General features: G+C 47.3%; 1 non-coding gene across 1 annotated transcript; it reads right to left on the bottom strand.

Moving 5' to 3' along the window:
• Positions 1 to 22676: 22676 nt before the first annotated feature.
• Positions 22677 to 22748, bottom strand: Trnap-cgg (transfer RNA proline (anticodon CGG)). Its single transcript has one exon. It is a non-coding gene; the product is annotated as a tRNA-Pro (tRNA).
• Between the last annotated feature and the right edge of the window lie 96 nt (positions 22749 to 22844).

Raw genomic sequence — 22844 nt, 5'->3', positions numbered from 1 at the left:
TTTCTTACCGCACTCGTGCGATGGAGAGGAACATGGTTTATCGCTGACATGCGGCAGCAAGAAGTACTTCCCTCTGACACTGCCGATTTCACTCGGTATTGCAAGCTTCTTTGACGTCAAACGTGCCCCGGAGCAATGACACCAGAAGAATGACTCATGGATGCATGCTCGGCTAGGGAAAATCACATGGGGTGTATGGAGCAATGAAATGCCGTTGCTGACATCGCGCGAGCTTGGGCTGGTTGGTGCGTCATAAGGTGATTCTTTCCGCAAAAATCTGAACAGGAGCAGAACAGAGGTGTCTTATTGGATGCGGATAAACACATATGCAAGAAAACTTACGCTGCGACGGAGATTAATTATTGGTGAAACATCCCCAGCTTTCTCGCTCAAAATTCTGACCTCTCAGGAACCTTGCGAAACCATTTCAGGAAAGTGATATTTGGCACATAACGCAAGAAGTCAACCTGGAGATGAAAAGTCTAAAAAACACTTTCTAGGGTTCTGAATATTTTTTTTGTGTGTGTGTGTAATTCGCTGTCAAATCTTACTCGCCATGCATTTGTATGGGATAGCTTTCATGACTCTGGATTTTAGTCGCGCAATGTGCTAGACTTGAAACTCGGCAAAAAGCAAGTTTTCACCCCCAAAATTAGCTGCGAGAAAATATTTCGCATTTCGCTAAATAACTACTGCCGTCAGCGGGAAAGAACTGCCGTCAGCGGGAAAGCTGCGCATGTCGCTGGAAGTATTAAGATTTGATCATTTGCGCTCGCCAACAGTTTTCCGTTCTTCCCATTCGTTGGAAACTCCGCTTCGCTAAAGTTGTTTAAATGACTCAACAAACCAGTACTTGCAGATCACCCCTAAACTGTCCGTTGCAAACAGGCACATTATATATTATAACTTCATCACGGTAATCCCATTACTATATAAAATTCTATTCTTGACACATTCGTACGACTCAAAATGGATGTATACAAGCAAAGGAAGAGACAACTTAGGGTATGAGATGCCATGGACCTGAGCAGCTTCAATGAATTTCGCAGCCTGCCAAAATACCCTAGCCAATGAGGTACGACATCTGTACAACTAACTTCGCACCTTTTTCCTCTATAGACGGTGGTCCTGTGGAGGTCTTGTTCCTATGTCCGTTGTCTCCCGTGGGCCACATTAGCCGTCATCTTTCTGCTCTTACAGAACATGGAAGAACTGTCTCTCGCGGCACCCGGTATATAGGTTGCCTAGAGCAAAGCTACCGGCGGTGCCTCGGTCAAAATATTTCGGTGTTCGTCGTCCATGTCGGTAGAACAGCATCCTCTTCTATCCGCAGCGAAGAAATATAATTCACCCGTCCTCTATTAGTGAGTCAGGAGCGGGTGGCATGGCATTGCCCCTCTTAGAGCCGTAATACTACGTGACTGACGTCGATGTAAATAGAAATCACTCTACCTAAATTAGTTTTTTTCTCACGAGTGTGACCCGGCATACACATTATACATAAGTGGTCAGCCCCAGCAGGCTCTCAATTGCACCGATGCCCCCACTGTAATAGTGATGCCATACCAAATCTCTTCCACTTAATTTGGCTATGTCCTGTATTCGCCCGTAACCGCCATCAGCCGCTAACTGTAGGTCCTGCACCTGTTACTGAACTGGAGCACGTTAGTCGTGTCCGTGACGACCCCGCTACTTTAGAAATAATAACGCAGTACGCCCTTGAAAACGGCCTCTACAAATTGGTGTAGTGGTCTCACAGACTCTCTCGGACTGACCTTACTTATCCACATCCGATGTCAACAGCGACATTGCCTCTCATGTCTTAGTGAACTGTGCCTTCTGTAAACTGGACCCCAAGACTAGAACTGTATGCATTGTGTGAATTATGACATTTCGCTTTCTCCTCCCCCTTCCCATCCTCACTTCCCCGCAGGGCCTTAATGCCTCTCGTCTTTAATAAAGTGTTTCACTCACTCACTTGTCCAGGGGTTGCGGGGATATTAAAGAGGAGTTGAATGACTGTCAGTGCCTCTTATGATTTTTTTCATGTACATTTTACGCTCGTTAATTCGAACTCGAAGGGGACCATAAAATTGTTCGAATTAAGCGGAGTTCGAATTAGCGGGCGGGCGCTAGAATGAACGGAAATCGCGCCGCACTGCGTGGGCAGAACACAAAGAAGCCACCTCTGGACCCGTTATCGCGAATTAGGCTATACTACACGTGTGTGGCGGGTGATTTCGTAATAATGTTTCGTAATAGGCCTCCTGCGCTGCCCAGGGGGCGCTGCGCAAGCGGCTTCCGGGCAGTACTTCCGGGTAGTACAAAGCTGCGTGGGTCCCATAGGACCCCGTGTTGACAGAAGCAAAATGAGCTCGATGCTCCCAATTATTTTGCGACGTGGTCACCAGCTCATCCCCGACGCGTCCGATTTATTTCAGCGATCAACTTGGCATTAGGGGGAAAAGCTTTGCAGCGCTAAACACGTTTACAGCGCCGACGAAAGTGCCGGGACCGTGACGGCGTCTGCTACTCGCAGGTTCACCGATCGATGGTTGTACGAAGTGAAATTTTAAGTGAAATTTCTAGTTTAAACTACTACTCTAGGTGACAAAGACTTCTCAAAAACAGCCGATCAAAAAAGAAGAGTGACGCAATCGGCGATGATCGCGCTTTAAAAAGCCAGCGAGTCCGGCGGGCCGGACCGCAGGGCTCGCCTGCTGCGGTGCGCCGCTCTTTTGCGTACCTGCACACTATGCGTGCGCTTTCATTAAACACTGCTCGTTTGCGTCGCCGTTACGAATACATGGTCCAGCGTTAGCTTGCCGTTTTGTTGCGTGTCTCAGTGACAAATTTCCGCGACCGTCAGAAGCGTGAAATCTGTTTTGCGATTCCGAAATTAGTGGCCGTAAAACAAAGTGGTCGGGCGAACTAAGAGGCCGCTCGCTTTCCTTGTTTGCTCTCACTTTACTTAATTATGCTCTTGCAGCATACATTTCCAGTTCACACTTAATAGCCTAGAATGAGGGTCAGCAACGGCCGAGTTCCATGCAGCCGACACGGCGGAGGGCTGGACGGCAAATCGGGGGGAGGGGGGGGGGGCGGGGGGAGGGGGAGGAGGAGGAGGAGGAGGGGGCTTTGAATGCAAACAGAAAAAATTCGGCGAATTTCTAATAACATTTGACAATATTCTGGCGAAGTGTGAACATCGGGGGATGGGGGCAATTCAACTGGAGGACGCCAATTCTCTGTTCTTGTCTCGCTGTCTAACTCCATTCGAAGTCAAAACTGTCGTGTCGGCGTTCAGATTCTACGACCCCTGCACTAGAAAACCAACACAGTCAGGGATGATCGTATGTAAATATTCGGGGCCCCGCGCCGTGTATGCGGCTGTGTTATGTTATGCTGTGCGTGTGATTTGGTGCGTGTTTTGCGTCCTTTAATAGCGCTTAATTTGTTTATTTATTTGGCGCTATTGTCCCACCTACTCGCTAGTATACATGTACCCTGCCGTTCGTAAATCGTGCGGCGTAAAACGTTACGCAAGAATCATTTAGTTTGCGAAAATACGAAACAAAATTTCCACTCGTTTCAAAGGCGGTGCCAGGCCAGCAGTGTCAGCTGAGTCGGCTGCGCGATTCTTGTGTTCGCTTAAAGCTCCCGATGAAGCAACCTTTTGCAGTTACCTCAGGATATAGGATGAGCAGCGTTCCGTGTTTATGCTACTCGTGAACTTCCCTTTGTCGACCGCACGCAAGAAGAAAAAAACTGTAACTGTCGTCAAACAGTTAAACCACTGACCTAGCGATACTGTCCCACGCCGCGACCACCGCGACAGCTCGCTCAAAAGAAAGCCGACAAATCGGCTTCTTTTAGCGGATATTATTTTGTTTAGCCTCTGCAGCTACTTTAAGGGCTATTTCATACAGTATGCGGTCATTTAAACACGCCGCAAAGCGCCACAACCAACTTCACTCTGGCTTGTAATTGAAAACACATGGAGGGCGGCGAGGGTCGTCTGCTTTTGTACTACCCAGAGGCGTCGGCCGCTAGGGGCGCTGCATGTCGCCAAAACTCCAGCGCAGGAGGCCTATTGACAATGGCATGCGCTGTAGCACTGGCGCCGGTGGCGCGGCGCCCTCTGTAGAAGCGAAATAAGCTGTTGCAGCAGAGTAGCGCTCCCACCACGCTGTTGTTTTTCTGTCTCGTTGTTTTGCATCTCGTAAATTTGGTTTGGTTTGGATTTGAAACATATTGTAATCACTCAGGGCCGACTTTTTCTGCGAGAAGCGATGCAAACCAGGAGATCATAGTTCAAATTAACAGTTCTGGATACCGACGCGTTCGAATTATTGGGAGTTTTCCCTCGTTGAAAAATACAGGGCTGCTGTGCTTGGACAAGGGCGTGAGTTCCAAGTAACCGGAAGTTCGAATTAACCGAGTTCGAATTAGCGAGCTTTTACTGTATTTGCCATGATTCTGCGATACAGTGATGGTAAACTGTGCTGGACCATCATTTGATCAGTGATAAATGAGCACCAATTTTCAAAGCAAACATTTACGCGCCACAAACACGCCGTTGTCATTGCGCCTGTTTTGAAAAACAACTGTTAGTACCTATACCAACCGCATATATATTTCGAACATCTTTTTTCTGAGGATTAAATATCTAGAAAAGAAAAAATTAGATTTTTCCCGCAGCGGCGCATTCTTTTGAAACACGTTCTACGGTACATTGGTTTTGAACGGAGGAGTTTCGCTTCGTATAGCTGCTGCTGCTCCACCTTTTTAGGTGCGCCATCAACGTCAACTGCGAACACAACGGGCTTCATCTTCACGGGCTGGTACACTTCATTGTTCGCGTGCTCTCTTTGAGCTGCGAACCCATGAAAAGCTCCGGCACAGCCCTTCGCTTCATTTACCTCAGCGAATACCGCCATGTGTCTATCGAGCCTTGCTCGCAAATCTCTCAAAACTATACCTCAACGTTATCACCACACTCCTTGGACCTTCATTTCATGAGTATATATGTCATAACGCTTTTTAATTTGCACGATCCTTTCGGTGACTTCAAGAGAGTTTATACAAGTTGCTAGTATCTCCAACTCTCTTACGGGCTTTAATGTGGGAGCTTATTACAGCGGAAGATGATTATAATTCCCTTTCTGATGCGCGTGCACGAGGAAAAAATTACATCCCCATCTTTCGCTATGGTGAATCAATATCAATGCAGTTTCATCGAGCTAGTTTCGCTAGCCTTTTCTCTCGTTTTGGAAACGACGTTCATTTCTGTCGTCGTTGGGCTCAGAGGAGCTCCTTCTAATGCATAATGCATCGGCTGCAATAGCACGCATACGTTACCGAATAGGAGCAGTGACTTTCGCTCTAATAATCACATACTTTGAAAATAATGGCGCGGGATCTTTAAAAAATAATAAAGCGAGAACAGGAGAAATATAAAATGTTGAAGACAACTTCGCTTCCAGGATCCCCTTTCAGTTTCCAGTGCATACGTTGGCTGGGGAACCTCCCACGTCGTCTTGGCTTCGCCGACTCGGCTATCTATTCGTATGGAGCGACTGTGACAAGAATGGCCAGTGACAGGTATTAATCGATATCATGCGGCCACCGGACAGGCAGGACGCTTGGTGCATCAATGGAGAAACCTCGAAGCCCGAGTCGCTTGCATTTGCGGACAGCGACCGTATAGATGGGGCCGGTGCCTCAGCAGTGGTAGCGTAGTGGACGGCGATCAAGGTTCGGCCACATGTCGATCTGTCTTGGACTCGGGTGTTGCAATCTAGGTGATCGGGCTGGACGCAAAAGAAGCCCGTACGGCTGGGCCTCCGGAAGGCGACGGTCTCACGAGACATACGAGTCCCTTGCACTTGACGCACTTCTCCCGGTGACTTCAACCGTAGCAGCTCATGCGAACGCGTCGTTGTTGTGAAGAGTTTCTTAAAATCGTCACGCATTACAACGCAGACGACCGCCTCTAGCATGTCATGAGAGGTTTAATGGCTTCATCCTTGTTGTGGGCATGTGAGATAACATCCCTTGTCATATTGCATTGAGATATTTAGAGTATTTACATAAGCGAAATCCCACAAATACAAATTCGGCAATGGTATGCTCACATTGCTTTTGAGTGAGTACGGTAAATGTTTCTTGTCTTACACCGCAACGGAACCTCCCCCGACCCAACGTTAAGACGTGCGGTTTATTCTTGACAAGTCAGGGTCAACGCGCCGTAAGAGATTTCTATTCTCTTCAGAAAATACAGTACATTCATTGGCATATTCTGTGCGCCTTTGCACCAAGATCTTGGCTCTTCATTTCTGCCCGAAAGCGGAAAATGTGTTTTTCTTTTTGAAAATTCGCCCCAACCGTGCCCACAGCCTGCAAGAATTCTTGGTGGTTTGCGAACTAGCATAGTCTTTAGAAGTATTTACGTAATATTTCTGTCTTTCTGTCCACAACACAAGGCGCGGGATTTTTTTTCCCACAGTCAAACACTCCAGAGAGCGAGAGAGAGAACTTTATTTTTGAAGAGTCTGGGTTATTGAGGTCCTATAGCTGCAGCTTGCCCGTGACCTCGGCCGCTCGTTCCGTTAGGTTCTTTTGAACCTGCAGGTCCGAGCTGCCTGCAGCGCCGCCTCCTCCCAGTGCTCGCTAGTGGTTGTTATGGGAAATGGGTCTTTGGGGCAATTCCACGTCAAAGGCAGATAGCACCGCTGCTAAAGCCAGAGCCCTAAGCATGTGGTTGGCACAGTGCACGAAGGGCGTGCGAGAAACGTTGCGTTGCAGGCTTATAAAGCCGGAGCCAGGGGTGCGTGTCGGGCTAAGCCTCAAGTTCGCGAGGGAACGGAACGACATGCTCACGCACTCTTAAAGATCAACCAATGGTACTTCAGAATTTTTTTTTTGTCTGCGGAGAAAACGTCATATTAGCGAAAGCGTTTTTTACCGTGACTTTTTTCCCCTTCTTTTTCGGTGCATATGTATTTTTTTTAAATTACGTAACCCTTGATTTTCCATTGAATTGTTTAATATTTTATTGAGTTCTGATTTTCTATTGAATCTGTAAAGATAAAGTCGTTCTACCCATCGGCGTTGCCTCATTACATTGCACTCTGGAATGCTCTTCTCGACAGCATTGTCAATTTAACTAAGCATAAAAATTTCCGCAAACAAGTATTAAAACATTTGTCACGCCAGTATTGCATAAAGCGCTTAAATGTTGTGCTTCTGCTGATTTGCCTGTGCTGTTGTTAAATTCTTGTTGCTTATAACTCCTTATTTGCATTTAGGCTGTCTTTGTTAGTAGTCCTAGTGTGTTGTTCTGTAATATGGCACTGGTTTCTTCCATAATGATTGTTTCTTCCTTGTATATACCGCTTACTCAAAGCTCCGTAACAGAGCCTGCGAGGTATTCTTAAATAAATAAATAAATAAATAAATAAATAAATAAATAAATAAATAAATAAATAAATAAATAAATAAATAAATAAATAAATAAATAGAACTTCCCAGTGACGTGCACCTATAACCGCCCCAGGATGGTTTGCCACCCGTTATCAAAGGCTTCAAAAGGCTACCGCGCACTTTCATATTTTTTTTACTTATAAAAAGGGATCTGTGCTTTCAGATAAATCCCGAAAAATCCGAAAAACACTCGCTGGTATTTTTTAGCTGTTCGGGTTTATCCGATGAACACCGATTTTAGAAGTCATCTGGCGAGAAAATTGTCGTCGAAGTTCAGACTAGAATGTCTAATGCCTTTTTCCGGACCGCTGACCATTCGCATTTGTCGTCGGCGTCTGCGTGTGAGTGGTCAGCGGTCCCGAGTGTGGACTTCCTTTCCCACTTTCCAGACCAGAACAGTTTACAAAGGAAGGGCTGACCAGTGTCCTGGTACCCTGTGCAAATAACAATATCTAAGCGCTTGCGCTGTCCCGTGCGTCCGAGCCCTGTGCGCCGACTTTCAAGGTCGTGGTTCTTGAAACTGACGACAGGAGCTAGTTCATGAGTGATATGGCGAACTAACAGAGCTCATACATAAATTAACACTCGCAAACCCATGTCGATAATTGAGACGTCACCCTGTCGGTTACTTTGCCGCTGCGCGCTGAGGTTTCTCGCGCTCCCTGTGTCTAGCGGAAACATTGAAAGAGCATCTTCAATACAGAACATCATCAATCTAAAAGGAGCGCGCTTTCATCATTGACAGGAAACTCCCGAAATATTTGAGCGTCATACACGTTTTCATCATCGTCATCCGTTACAACAAGCTTGCTGGAAAGACGTGGGGAACATCGGTAAGAGGAAGGCTGCAGCTGTGCTCCGCATTTTTTAATGCGTAGCATTCTTTGCCGAGTACCTCCACTGTCAGGACCATATAACGCCCTGCATTTCCACAAAAATGCTGATATCGCGGAAGTTCCACCTGTAATCGCTTTAGGAGCGTAAATGGAGATAACTGGGGGCACGAAAAACTAAAAAATACAAAAAATACGGAAAATGACGAAACGTGTATCGCCCTGCATTTCCGCAATAATGCAGATTTCGCGAAAGTTTGACCTGTAATCGTTATAATATCTTGAATCGAGATAATTGGCCCAACTAAATTTTGAAAAACTAAAAAAATGAGAAAAAATATTAAGCAATCACGGAAAATGGCAAACCGTATACAACGCCCTGCATTTCCACAATAATGCAGGTTTCACGAATGTTCCACTTCGAATCGTTATAAAAATGTAAATGGAGATAATTGGTTGGGCAGGACTTAGAAAAAAAAAACCGTAAAAACTCACACTCAGGACAAACGGCATAAGAATGCTACGCATTAGTAGATATTTCTCTGAATTTCTGCAGAATTTCTTAGGAGCCGTGCGTTACAGCTTGCCAGAAATTTCCAATACTTGCTCCAGTAACCTTCGGGTAATATACAGAGCATCCAAGTGCAGGTTCTGCGCACGCGTGTCTTGGTTTGCCGCGCTGTGCGTCAACAGTGGGCGCCATTTGCATTGCTCAGGAACACCCAATAGCAACGTATGTGGCTACTGAAACACTACGCCTGTACACCAGGCTCCCCACAAGGCTGCCATCTCACCATGTAGCACAGCTCCCTCAGAATCGACCACCGTCTACGTTTTCAGCCATTGTCACAACGCACAGGGCTCAAATCCTGTCGAGGTACGCCCGTGCGGTCACAGCGTCCTCCCCGTTGTGGTGCCTGGCACGACCTGAGATTCGTCTCAGCGTTCCGGGTATCGGCAAAAAAGCCGACTTGCCATCATTAGCCCTTCAGCAGCTTACAATGCTGTTACTTCATGAACGGTACAATGACCGGAAACAAGTTCATACACGGATGGCCCAGTAACGCCACCCAGTTCGGCAGGTGCGGGGGTTGTTCCAGCAGATATCACAACTCGATTCCGTGGTGCCCATATTACGAGCTCGACAGCTACAGAACTCGCAGCCATTCGTGAGGCTCTTCATCACGTTATCGGAGCTACTCTCGGACTCCAAGGCTGCTTTACAAAGCTTACTCGCAGCCCAGCGCTACGGCCCCCTCCACTAATCGGTGACAGAGATTAGAGAAAAATTCCGTCAAGCCATCACAGACGGCCATGATATAATATTACAGTGGCTTCCAGGTCACTGCGGAATCATCGGCAACGTATTGGCGGATGAAGCTGCCCGTACAGGCCACGAGAGCGAACGCACCATCCTGCTTCCGCTTTCTAGGACCGATGCCGCGAGAACGCTTCGCTCGTTTGCATGTAGAATCACCATGAAGCAATGGAACACACCGGACTTTTCGAATCACTGTTTCTATATTCAAGATCCCCTTCTCCAGCGCCGTCTTCCGCATGGGCTGTCTCGACCCCAGTCGACTTTACTTTGTAGACTGTGGTTGGGAGTGGCCTTCACGAAAGCCTGCTCTCCTTCCTTACCGGGATGGCCAGCAGCGCCCACTGTGATGCCTGTGGGGCGGAAGAGACTGTAGACGTGGCCTCCGCGTGGCCTCCGCGAGCAAATCGCGGAGGCCACGCTGCAGAGCATGTGCTGCGTCGCTGCCCCGAACACTCGTCGGAGAGGAGCGTGCTTTCCACCGCGGTCAGCCGATTGGACAATCGACCATTTACAGTAGAGACTATCCTAAGTTATCGGTTTCTACCATCGACTTCACAAAAGGCGACGAAAGCCCTCCTACGTTTTCTGAGCGAAACTAATTCGCATGAATGACTGTAGTGCCTACAACGGGACTAGAGTGCGCGCCGTCCCACTCCTATCTCTTCCTCTTCTCCTGCCCTCTCCTTTATCCCCTGAACCCCCTCCCCCAGTGCAGGGTAGCAAACCGGGCTCTACACCTGGTTAACCTCCCGGCTGTTCTGTCCCTTCATTTATGCTCTACTCTAATGTTGCAATGCGCACCAACGTACACGCTCTGCACACTTTTCTTTTTCTTGCGTGTATATGTGTATCTGCTTTCAAGGCTTCCAGGCAATTTAAACACGTTTCGTTTGTTCTGGTGTGTTCGCGTTCGTATACAAGTTTATTGAGAAGTATTGAGCGCCGAGATTACAGAGAAATTCGAATTTCGGAGTACTGGGGATTTAAGTGAAGAAAACCCCATTAAATACAGAATTTTTCTGAAAGAATAAACTCCGAGAAATACCCTCTAAATTTCACGAAAAATCAACTCCAGAAACACGGAGCACTACAAGTTACAAGTCACAGCCCCTGCACCAGATTTCCCTTCTCCAACATATCTGAAAGGGGTTTCCCGGTCTTTCAGCGTATTGCGAAGGATACTGGGCGTGAATTGCTCCTTGGAGCTATATCCTTTCGACACTGGCGCTGCACTTCTGTTATCTAATCGCTGCGCCAGTGGGGCCAGATAGCTCTCTTTTTCGCGGAATACTTATCGAATCGGTTGTTGCCAAGCGCACTTCTACGCGCGTCTCGCTAAGCGTGCAGAAAGAACTTGATATATGAGCTGACGAAAGGCGCGCGTAATGAGCTCGATAGAGGAGCGTGTCATTTCCGCTTTGCGCAACCAGGACAATGGATAGCCGTGGAAGAGGAACACACCGCGGATATCTCCCAGTTGCTTGCGAAGAAGTCATTGAAGGTTCAACCAGGCAGTCGCCGATAGTTGCAACCTTTTCGCGGCCCTTTTGGTGACATCGCTGTGAATAGGAGTTTCGATTTATTCTGCGTTATGCACAAGTGTACATACAAAGGACGTTCTTGTTTTTCACGAGTAGCAAAAAAAAATTATACTAATTCGTTTGATTTTAACATCAACACGAGGGCGCAGTATGTGGCTTTCTGTCACAGTGTACAACGCGTTACACCCGTGCATACTTCTAGTATTATAAGCTTGCGGGCCACGCGTGATCGGAAGCGAGATAAAAGTAAAAAAGAGCAAAATGACGCTTTCATTCATTACCGCGCTGAGTGAGCTCGAGCTTGTGGAGTGAGTCAGACGGCGGCGTCGGTATGATTTCCTGCAATTGGGCGAGGTGCCCCGCTGTCGCAAAACCGACAGTCACGACATAAACGTGTGCTCCCAGCAGCAGGCGACAACGTGGGGACGGTGATGACTATTAGAGCGATAAATTCACCTTGCAAGTTAGTATTTAAGCAGCGCGCTAAATTGTGTTAAATAACGCGATGAACCCGCCGTGGTGGCTCAGTGGCTAAGGCGTTGTGCTTCTGAGCACGACGACGCGGGTTCGATTCCCGGCCGCGGCGGCCACTTTTCTGATGGAGGCGAAAAGCAAAAATTTCCGTGTGTGCGAGATTTCGGCGCACGTAAAAGATCCCCGGGTGGTCAAAATTTATCCGGAGCCCTCCACTACGGCGCGCCTCATCGCCTGCGTTGCGCCGGCGCTTTAAACCCTTCAATCAATCAATCAATCAATCAATCAATCAATCAATCAATCAATCAATCAATCAATCAATCAATCAATCAATCAATCAATCAATCAATCAATCAATCAATCAATCAATCAATCAATCAGTGAGTCCGTCAGTAAATAAATAAATAAATAACGCGCAGAAAACTAGCGAAATAGACATGAATGGACTCTGGCGTGGTGTTCTCTACATCAACATTCGTCATTAGCTCGCTCGCTTTCCCACCAACGTTAACGAGGGCAACCTGCTATATGCAGCATTTCGTTCCTCAAATGGTCTCTCTCTCTCTCTCTCTCTCTCTCTCTCTCTATATATATATATATATATATATATATATATATATATATATATATATATATATATATATATATATATATATATATATATATATATATATATATAGCAGAGAAGGAATTCTTGGCTACTGTTTAAATATTCAAAAACTTGGGTGCGACCACTTGGAAAACACTAACAAAGACTTTATTTCGACAGTTTCGACCAGTGGCCTGGTCTGCTTCAGGGAAAATTACAAGTCCCTGAAGCAGAAAATTACAAGTCCCTGAATTTTCCCTGAAGCAGACCAGGCCACTGGTCGAAACTGTCGAAATAAAGTCTTTGTTAGTGTTTTCCAAGTGGTCGCACCCAAGTTTTTGAATATATATATATATATATATATATATATATATATATATATATATATATATAACACAGAAATAAGGGTTGGCAGTCGAGAAAACCTCGGAAAGCAAAGGGGAGGATGTGGTAGATCATTGAAACAGAATAAGAATTTGGAAAGAAAGAAAGAAAGTGAAGAAAAAATGCCCGCCAGGTGGGATCCGAACCCACGACCCCCAAGCACAGGAAACAAACATACCTAACATAAATACCCCAGAAAGTGAATGGGAAAATCGCCCCGCCGGTAGCGTAGTGGTTATCGCACCAGACCGGTATTCTGGAGGTCGTGGGTTCGGATCCCACCTGGCGGGCATTTTTTCTTCACTTTCTTTCTTTCTTTCCAAATTCTTATTCTGTTTCAATGATCTACCACATCCTCCCCTTTGCTTTCCGAGGTTTTCTCGACTGCCAACCCTTATTTCTGTGTTATTTCTGGGTGTTATTTCTGTGTTATTTCTGGGTGGGATCCGAACCCACGACCTCCAGAATACCGGTCTGGTGCGATAACCACTACGCTACGGGCGGGGCTGTTTCCCCACCACATTCTCGGGTATTTGTGTCAAGGTGTATTTGTTTCCTGCACTTGGGGGTGGTAGCCAGCGCCACTCGGACTGCTCGGGGTGAAGGGGACCTTCTTTTTAACCCCCGGGCCGTGACTCGAGTGTCTACGACATGTCGAGAGTGGTCGACCAGCGTTGAACCCTCTTAAGCTGCCTTTGGCCCCAAGACTGCCAGAACAGGGCCCTCGCTAAGCATGTAGCGCATCAGAAAATGGGAAATGAGGGGCTCGGTGAAGTAAGACAGAAAATAAGGGTTGGCAGTCAAGAAAACCTCAGAAAGCAAAGGGGAGCTTTTCTTGACGGCCAACCCTTATTTTCTGTCTTGCTTCACCGAGCCCCCTCATATTTCCCATTTTCTGATATATATATATATATATATATATATATATATATATATATATATATATATATATATATATATATATATAGTGAAAGAAGTCGACTGACACGTTTCCCGTTTTTGTTGCCAACAGTTTCGGAGTTAGAAACTCCTTCTTCAGGGCTGTATTTTAATTTCTCACATTGCGCCTTTATACAAAACTTCTGTGAGGGAGGGTTTCCACCTTTCTAGCCAATCGGAATGCCTCACTTGCTCAAACTGTTTGAAACACCCCTCACCCGCAACCTCTCCTGTAGGGATGAGGGAAGTAACCCTCCCTCACAGAAGTTTTTGTATAAAGGCGCAATGTGAGAAATTAAAATACAGCCCTGAAGAAGGAGTTTCTAACTCCGAAACTGTTGGCAACAAAAACGGGAAACGTGTCAGTCGACTTCTTTCACTATTTTTATACTGGCCCATCGAACCTCATGATCTCGATATTTTACTATGGCTGCCAGCAAACCCGCGACTGAACGTCTGTCCCGGAGATTTCCCAAATTCAAAATCAAAACAGCAATCGTTGGTGATTCACTCATCCGACATGTCTTCAATCATTTAGACCCAAGCAATACCTCTGCACCCGGATTTGTGTCCTACGGCGGAGCGATGTTCGAGGATGTCCTTGCCACCCTGGAGTACTTGCCGACCGGAGTGGAGACCCTTGTCCTACACGTGGGTACGGTGGACATAGCCCGGCGCGGATCGGCGGCGGCGGTGGCGGAGTTGAAGCGAACAGTGGAGCGGATACAACAACGTCGCCCGGAGATGAAGACCATCCTTCTCAGCCTCCCTCTTCCCCGCGCCCCCAACCGCCGCAGAGGGGGTGCCAACCGGAACTTTGTTCGTTGGTTTAACGCGGAGGCCCAGCGCTACGGCCGGGAGGTTCGACAGCTGTGCCGTGGGGGAGTACTGGGGCCCCGGATTTTCTACATAGACCATGGGTTCCTGACACTTCCCCCTTGGCGCTTCCTCGCCGCCGACGGGCTGCACGCGAGTTTCGAGGGCGTCGCGGTCCTGGCGCAACACTTTAAGGAGCGCCTGCGCTATCATCGCCCGCGTTGGGCCTCCGCGCCTCGACTAACAGAAGAAACGGACACCCATGACCAAGCGTCTCCCCCGGCCGGCCTGCCCCCCTGTCCCCCGTGCCCACCGTGCCTGCCGTGTCCACAACGTCCGCCCCGTCCCACGCCTTCCCGAGCCCCGCCCGTCCCAGAACGCCGCTACATGACACGCCTGGCCACGAAGGCGGCGTCGCAACCAAGCCGGGAGGCTGAGAATTGACTTGCAGTGGAGACAGGTACGGCTCGCCCTGGTCATGCATGGTCCCCCTCTTTTTTGTCAATTAGAAAATTAATCGACAAGCGTGTTCGCTTTGATTTGCATGCTGCTCACTTGGAAACATACGTCAACCAGAACGCCGCACCAAAAGGCCTTCGTCTAGCCTGCACACCCTCGATGTGCACATTTAATCCGGAGGAAATCACGAAATGGGAGAAAGTGCTGTCCGATGCGTCGGTGGGTCTCACGGAGATTGTTTCGCAGCACAGCCGAAGACGGGCCACGGAGCTTCTAGGAACCGAAATTCTAGAGAGGTCGAAATCGAATCTATCCGACTTAGAATGCAAGGAACTTAAAAACTTTGAGACGACAAAGAGGAAAGAAATATCACAACAAAAGATCAAGAAATTGCAACGCGATAACATTTCCCCCCAGTTTGTACTCCACCCCGTGCAACCAACCCATCCCGTAAGCATCACCCCAAGTCCCGATGCTATATCTCGCCCCGTGAATGCACAACAAATGAACGTGGTAAATCTGTCAAGCAAAACATTATCCCCGGCTCAAGAAAAACTTCTCTCAAAAGGTTTGACATTCTGCCCAGCCTCCGGAAATTTCAATGAGTTCCAACTATATCAGGATCTGGACACATTCGCACGTAATCTGCGTCTCCGGGAATACTTCCATGACCGCCCCAACACAAAAACACAACTGCCTGGTGCGTCAAACAAATCCTGGACACCAAAAGACCGACGAGACCAGCACTTAGATATGTATATAGCGGCTGTACAGAAGGATGTAATCCGGGCATATGCACAGCACCAACCCGGGCGAAACAACCTGTCAGTAGAAGAGCGAGCAGCTTTAAATTCCCTTCAAGCTGACACCAGCATAATTATCAAACCAGCGGACAAGGGGGGAGCCATTGTTATACTTGACAGGTCTGAATACTTGGAAGAGGGAATGCGACAACTAAGCGACAGACAATTCTATAATGAGCTACCAAATGACCCCACAAAATTCTATGAAAGTGAAATTCACAACACCCTCAAATCTCTTGTCACAGAAGGTAATATAACTGCCGCGATGGTTAAAATTATGTCACCGGAACATCCTGTCCCTGGTCGATTTTACTTGCTACCTAAAATACATAAGAACAACCACCCGGGCAGACCCATTGTATCCAGTAACGGGACGGTGACAGAAAAAATTTCAAGTTTCATTAATCACATAATCAAGGACATCCCCCCTACGTTCCCGTCCTACATCAAAGATACCAGCCATTTCCTGCAGGAAATTGCTGGTATCGTCATCTCACCAGGGTGTTTTCTGGTGACGCTGGACGTCTGTTCATTGTACACAAATATTCCCCACACGGAAGGCATCGCAGCGACCGTGGCAGCATTTACTGGCTTAGACAACCCATCAATAGACATAGAGAGCGAAACTCTCGCAACGCTTCTAACCATTGTACTAAATTATAACCACTTCGAATTCAACGAAAAGCACTTCCTTCAGATCAGTGGCACGGCGATGGGAACCAAGATGGCTCCAAATTACGCCAATATTTTTATGGCATCATTGGAAACTTCTTTCATTGAGAAGCAAGAAAAGAAACCACTGTTTTACAGGCGTTTTCTAGATGACATATTCATGATATGGAACCACGACAAAGCGAGCCTTCTCGACTTCATTTCAAAATTTAACTGCCTCCATCAATCAATCAAGTTCACCCACGACATATCTCAAGATACTATCAACTTTTTGGATGTAACCCTTCAGGTACATGGCAACTCCCTCGCGACCACCGTCTACAAAAAACCCACGGATCGCCAACAGTACCTGCATTTTGACAGCAACCACCCACGACATTGCAAAGTTGGAATACCATACTCACAGGCATACAGATACCGCCGAATCTGTTCTGATGTCCAAGAATTTGACAGAAACTCGCAAAATCTAAAGAACACCCTTCTGAATCAAAATTACCCAGAAAATATAATTGATGACGCAATCAACCGGGCCCGCCAAACAGACCGCCAGTCAGCATTGTCAAAAGCCAATTCACAAAAAAAGGAAACACCCCAGACCAACCTGATATTAACATACGGGGCGAACATGCCACGAGTAAACAACATACTGAGCAAGCATTTCAACATGATCAGACAAAGTGAGCACCTGTCAGCTATCTTCCCCGAACCACCCCGTGTAGTGTATCGTAAAGACAAGAACTTAAGAGATGTGCTTGTTAAGGCTAAAATTGGGATCCCGAAACAACACTCAGGCTGCCGCCCATGCGGGAAAACGCGCTGCAAAATCTGTCCCCTCATCACCCCAACCGACACGGCAAAATCTAACTTTTCCAAATTTTCCTTCCGAATAAAAGAAAGCCTCGACTGTGATTCAAGTAACGTCGTATACAGACTGCACTGCGAAATGTGTGGCAAGGACTATATTGGCCAGACCGAGAATGCATTCCGACTCAGATTCAACAACCACAAATCCCACGTCACCTCACAGCCGGATCTACCATTTTCCAAACATATGCGCCTGCCGGACCATTCCATTGAGCATATCAGAATCACTCTCCTGCAGTCCGGCTTCCGCTCTTCCCTCGAACGCGAGCAGAGGGAGTCCTACTTTATACATAAATTCCAGGCATTCACCCATGGCATCAATGAGGACCCGGGCCGCCTCTCATTCTTGCGACAAAAAGCTGCGCCTTAGACGGAAATATAGGAACCTTTCGGGCATTGGAGGGGGTGAACACAGAACCAGGACCGTGCATACAACTTAAAAAGAAAGCAAGAAGGAAAAAAAGGAAACCCCGCTTTAGGGACCAAGTCAAGCAAAACAAACAGGTAGAACGCCCCAACCCCCCCTCCCCCCTTCCCCGCCAGTTCGGCAACCACCACCGTCTCATCAGTGACCTTGAACATCTGTGAGCGCGCCCCGCGGGCCCGCCGACGCACGGCGCCCTGAATTATGACCGCCGCACCACTGATAGACAAACGGCCGAAGAATGCGCCGCAAACGAAACCAAATCCAAGTGTTACTTGTTCCGCGGCTCGCTGGCCGCGTAGCAAGGCTTTGCCGCACCACTCGGTTTCGTCGAAGTGGCGCCAAGACCAGAGCTGCTGTAGGTTTAACCAGTAATAAAACAAAACCGAAAATGAGACAGGAAATTCCGAGTATGGCGCGGGGACCATGTGTTGACTTCGCGGGCCGTGCATGCATGCGACCTTGCAGTTTGACCGAATCGAAGATCTATGCCTGTGCCGCCATCTTATGTCCGTCTCCCTTCATTCCCCCCCCCCCCTTTTTTTTTTTCTTTCTTTTCTTTTTCTGCTCTTCTTCCTTTCCTGCTGACTACTGTTACACCATTTGCGGAGCGCGCAACTCACTCTTGTTTTTGACCTTGTATTTGCTTGTGTGCCTCTTGTTACGTTTTTCGTGCTGCCTTTTCGTCCGTGTTCTTTCCCCTTCCCTCACCTTCCACCTTTCTAGCCAATCGGAATGCCTCACTTGCTCAAACTGTTTGAAACACCCCTCACCCGCGACCTCTCCTGTAGGGATGAGGGAAGTAACCCTCCCTCACAGAAGTTTTTGTATAAAGGCGCAATGTGAGAAATTAAAATACAGCCCTGAAGAAGGAGTTTCTAACTCCGAAACTGTTGGCAACAAAAACGGGAAACGTGTCAGTCGACTTCTTTCACTATTTTTATACTGGCCCATCGAACCTCATGATCTCGGTATATATATATATATATATATATATATATATATATATATATATATATATATAAAGAGAAAACTCACAAAGCGCGCAGAAGCAGAAAGAGTATAAGTAAAGAGTTGAATACACAGCAAGAACAATAACAAAGAAGGTTTACTCGCGTAGCGGCAATGGGACTTGCCTTTATCAGAGTACTACTGTTACATTACTTTGCTGCCACAAACATTTGAAACACATTTCTTACATAGCTTTGCGGAAAATTGTGAGAAAGAGAGGAAGATGTTTCGGAAACGGAGAGTATGCATACAGTCGGGCTATGGGGGTGGTACAACAACAAGAGAGAGAGAGAGAGAGAGAGAGAGAGAGAGAGAGAGAGAGAGAGAGAGAGAGAGAGAGAGAGAGAGAGGGGGGACAGAGAGAGAGAGAGATAGAGAGAGAGATAGAGAGACAGAGAGAGATAGAGAGATAGAGATAGAGAGAGAGAGAAGTGAATTAACAAGGCAGCTCCTAAGATTGCACGACGACGTGGCAACGCACGTGGCGCGGGCTGCAAGTTCGCGCAGTGCGGAAGCGTGGACAATCGCGGTTTCAAAAAGAAGGGAAAAATACACAATAAAGTATTCAGTGGGTGGGGAGACGGGTTCGGACGGATTCATACAGGCCGTATTTTGGGTGTACCCTCCGCGGATGGAAAGAATAGATACGGTGCACAAAAGAGCATTGCATAGCGAGCTAGCAACCGAACAGGAAATAGCTAGGGGTCATATATCACAAAGGGTTAAATGGCGCAAAGTGGTGTAGGGAACGCGGCCTCCTTCCCAAGGACAAATCGCATTGTCGAGCTGCATTAATTTTGATGGGAAACTCAAGGGTAGGAATTATTAACGTAATAAAAATTACGAGGTAACCAATTTTAATCGATAAATAAGCAAGTTAGTTTTCCGTAAGTGCAAATACTGCCGCGTGTCTTTCGGTTTTCTATACAGCTTAGTTTAAACAACACGAGTATGAACAGATGACATGATTTAGACGCTAAAAAAGTCGGAGATAAGAAAGTCAGCAGGACAAGCGTCACTATCAAGTTGATAGTACAAGTTCATAGTAGGGCTTGCCCTGCGGCCTTTCTTGTGTCCGTCTTTTTTTAGCGCTTAAACCATGTCGTCAAGTGCTCACCAACTCGCCCAGCAACAAGTTCATCTTATGAACAGATGGTTAACTTACATCTAACGACCGACAAAGAGAACAAGCCGTTGCTACATGCTCTCATCGCAAATTTGCTGCATAAAGAACTGAGCTTGCGTCATTTTTACAGTCTCATTATCGTTTTTTCACAGCGAGGAGTTGAACTTCCTATCTAATCACTGTCCTGAACCTCCATAGCAACGCAATTTTTTTAATGCCCCAACTCATCTCGCACGTCTCATAAAGATAAAAAAAAACTTTTTATTTTGATTTGTACTTCCCCAGAGAAAAAAATGGCGTGCCAAAAATGCGCCACTTTACGTCATGCCGAGGGGAACGGGCCTTCATAACGACCGCGACGCTTCTTCGTATCAGAGCACAGCCCTCGACACAGGCTGGGCTTCGGCGTGATATGAGCCACGGTTGAACGACATCATTGAGAAGGCGAGATTACGAAATAACGCCGTCTCCCCTCGAACACGACTCCTGTTCGTTAGACGCTCTTCCTTTCTTTTTGGTGATCTCTTTTCGGCTTCATCTTCTTTTTCTCCCCCCGAGGGGGGTTGCAGGAGCGACTAGGAGCAAAACTGAGCTCGGTTGTGAAACGAGCCAGATTTCAGGCTTCCTCCGCGGTCAGCGACACTTTGTAAGAGACACGAGGCACACGACACGCGTTCGAGATTTCGAAGCTCCGCGCCATTGTGCAGATGAAAAGCGCGCTATGAACTTGCAGTGAACTTCGCAGCCGCCGCCAGCTTGTTTGCGTTAACAAAGAAAGATAGCCAAGGGGTGAACAATTAAAAGGAAACGGCGACCTTCATGGTGTTTCCCGGGAAACCAATGATTGTCGCAAACCGCGGCGGCCGCCACTATTCAGCGATGCTGCCGCACACCACGACAAGTCGTGATTTCGCCACACTCGGAGAGGAGGAAGCGGCGGAGGAGAGAAGCGCGCAGAGCAAGCAGGCAGAAGCGTGAATCCCGCTGGATTGCTCGCCGCTCCTTTCTTGGGAGTGCGCGGTGTACTACGTGGCTATAGACGCGCAGTCGGGATTGCATCACTAACGCGAGCGAACGAACCAACGCCTCGCCTCGCCTGGGCGGCCGCTGCGATGAAATAGCTCGAACGGTTGGCTGTTCCCTCGAAAAACGCGCCGAAAAGCAAGCGAAACCCTTGCAACCCTCTTGGGCAATGACGCCTCGTCGAGCCGCCGCTGGTGTGACGAAAGACGGGCGCAAGAACGCGCTGGACGCCGCGGTTTTGCGCCAGGCTCAAGCGGTTGATCAACCTGTCGGAATTCTTCGGACATTCGTTCGACCTGTCCCTTCCCCCCTCCTGCCTCCTCCCCTCGGTAATAGGATCCCGCTTGATCACAGTTCCGAGTGAGCTGCTCGCTGCGAGCGGGCATTCAACAGGTGCCCAGAAATAAATGTGGGCTCGTTCGCGGGTCCGCACGCCTTAATTAAAGCCCTGTTGCTCGGTGGGGCTCTCGGAGCGGGCACTCCTCCCCTTTCGGCAAACCGCTTGACCGTCTCGGTTTGTCGCGTAACCTGGCGACAATTAATTCTTTTTTTTTTTACTCAGACGCTTTGGACAGGTGGTTGCCGCAAGGAAATTGGAAGAAAGGGGGAAAGGGGGGGGGGAGTAATAGGGAAGGGAAATAAGCACAGATCTAGCTAGATCTGTGCGAAACAGCTGTTTCGCAAAATAAAGAGAGGGGTAACTAAAGGAGTTTAATTCGCGTTTTATATACTTATAGTCACAAACAAATGAGTGTATGTTATCAATCATTATATAAAACAACGCAGCAGCGCATGAAAGAGAATTGCATGATTGAAGCACCGGTATAACTCCCTCAGAGTTTACAGCCGGTTTAGGAGTTTAGGAGGGTGTTTGTGGGGTTCCCGTGCGTGTCAGTTTGTAGCATGTATCATTAGAAATGTCAGCCTATCTAGTTTTGTACGATATATCCAACAATATTTTTCAACGTCTGCGGTACAAATAAAAAATATTAGATATTTTACACAGGAAAAATCCCAGATTGCCTCACTTGAGACTGAATTCCTGAATAATTATAGAAAACTATCTGACGTATGTAGATGAGGTTTGATTGCTCGCATAGAAGATCTATAATTGGCTGCGTGATGGAAGTAAATTGGTTCCGGCCAACTGCGTTACCTCATCTGACGGCTGAAGAAAGGCTAAACGAGCTACAAAAAGACAAAAATAACTGTTAGATATTTACATTACAGCGAGATAACAGATTGCATACGTTATAGCAGTACACTCCCTTTCTTACCACCGAAAGTTGGCTCCATTTCGTTGTGGACGTTTTTGGTTACGGAGTTTTAAACGTGGCAATATATTCCTACGTATATCGCCATATTTACTACTTCACCACATTCAGCAAATGGAAAATATTATGAAATGCAGCCAAATTTAGATGGTGGATTTCTGTGGACTCACTCACTCACTCACTCACTCACTCACTCACTCACTCACTCACTCACTCACTCACTCACTCACTCACTCACTCACTCACTCACTCACGACAGCAGCCTGAGTATATCTTTGGCTAGCTAAAACATAAATGCTAATTTGCTCTTTTGCTCCGAAACGTAAACCGAAGGACTCAGTCTGGCGCTGTAACTATGTGTGTCTTGCACTGTCGGTTTGTAGCGATGGTTTGTCGCAGGTACGCACCATGAGACAAACCATCACGAATACAGATAAAACAGTAAGTATTATGAGAGGCATTCTCATGGTTCGCTGATGTGGAGGGTTCAGCAGTAGCATTGTGTAAATTAAAACGCTAAAATTCATAGGAGGAGAGAGCCCATCTTGCCAGCAAGCACAAAGCATGGCCAGTCTGTACGCGCTCATGAACACGCATCCATAATAAAAACAAAAACGCTGCAAAAAAAGAAAAAAGAGGGGCTCAGCCGGGATTTGAACCCGGGACCTCTCGCACCCGAAGCGAGAATCATACCCCTAGACCACTGAGCCGCACGTGTCTGCGAGGTTTAAACAGCCGTACTTAACTTCAAATACACTTTTTATCGACGGTTCTGTTTTGTTGTAATGCTTCCTCGCTTCGGTCAA

The sequence above is a fragment of the Haemaphysalis longicornis genome, unplaced genomic scaffold (genome assembly GCF_048455015.1).
Source record: "Haemaphysalis longicornis isolate Haplotype H1 unplaced genomic scaffold, Haemaphysalis longicornis Haplotype H1 scaffold_3, whole genome shotgun sequence".
In the NCBI taxonomy this organism is placed as follows: domain Eukaryota; kingdom Metazoa; phylum Arthropoda; class Arachnida; order Ixodida; family Ixodidae; genus Haemaphysalis; species Haemaphysalis longicornis.
Note: the sequence above shows the minus strand (reverse complement) of the source record. Positions and strands in the feature narration are given on the sequence as shown.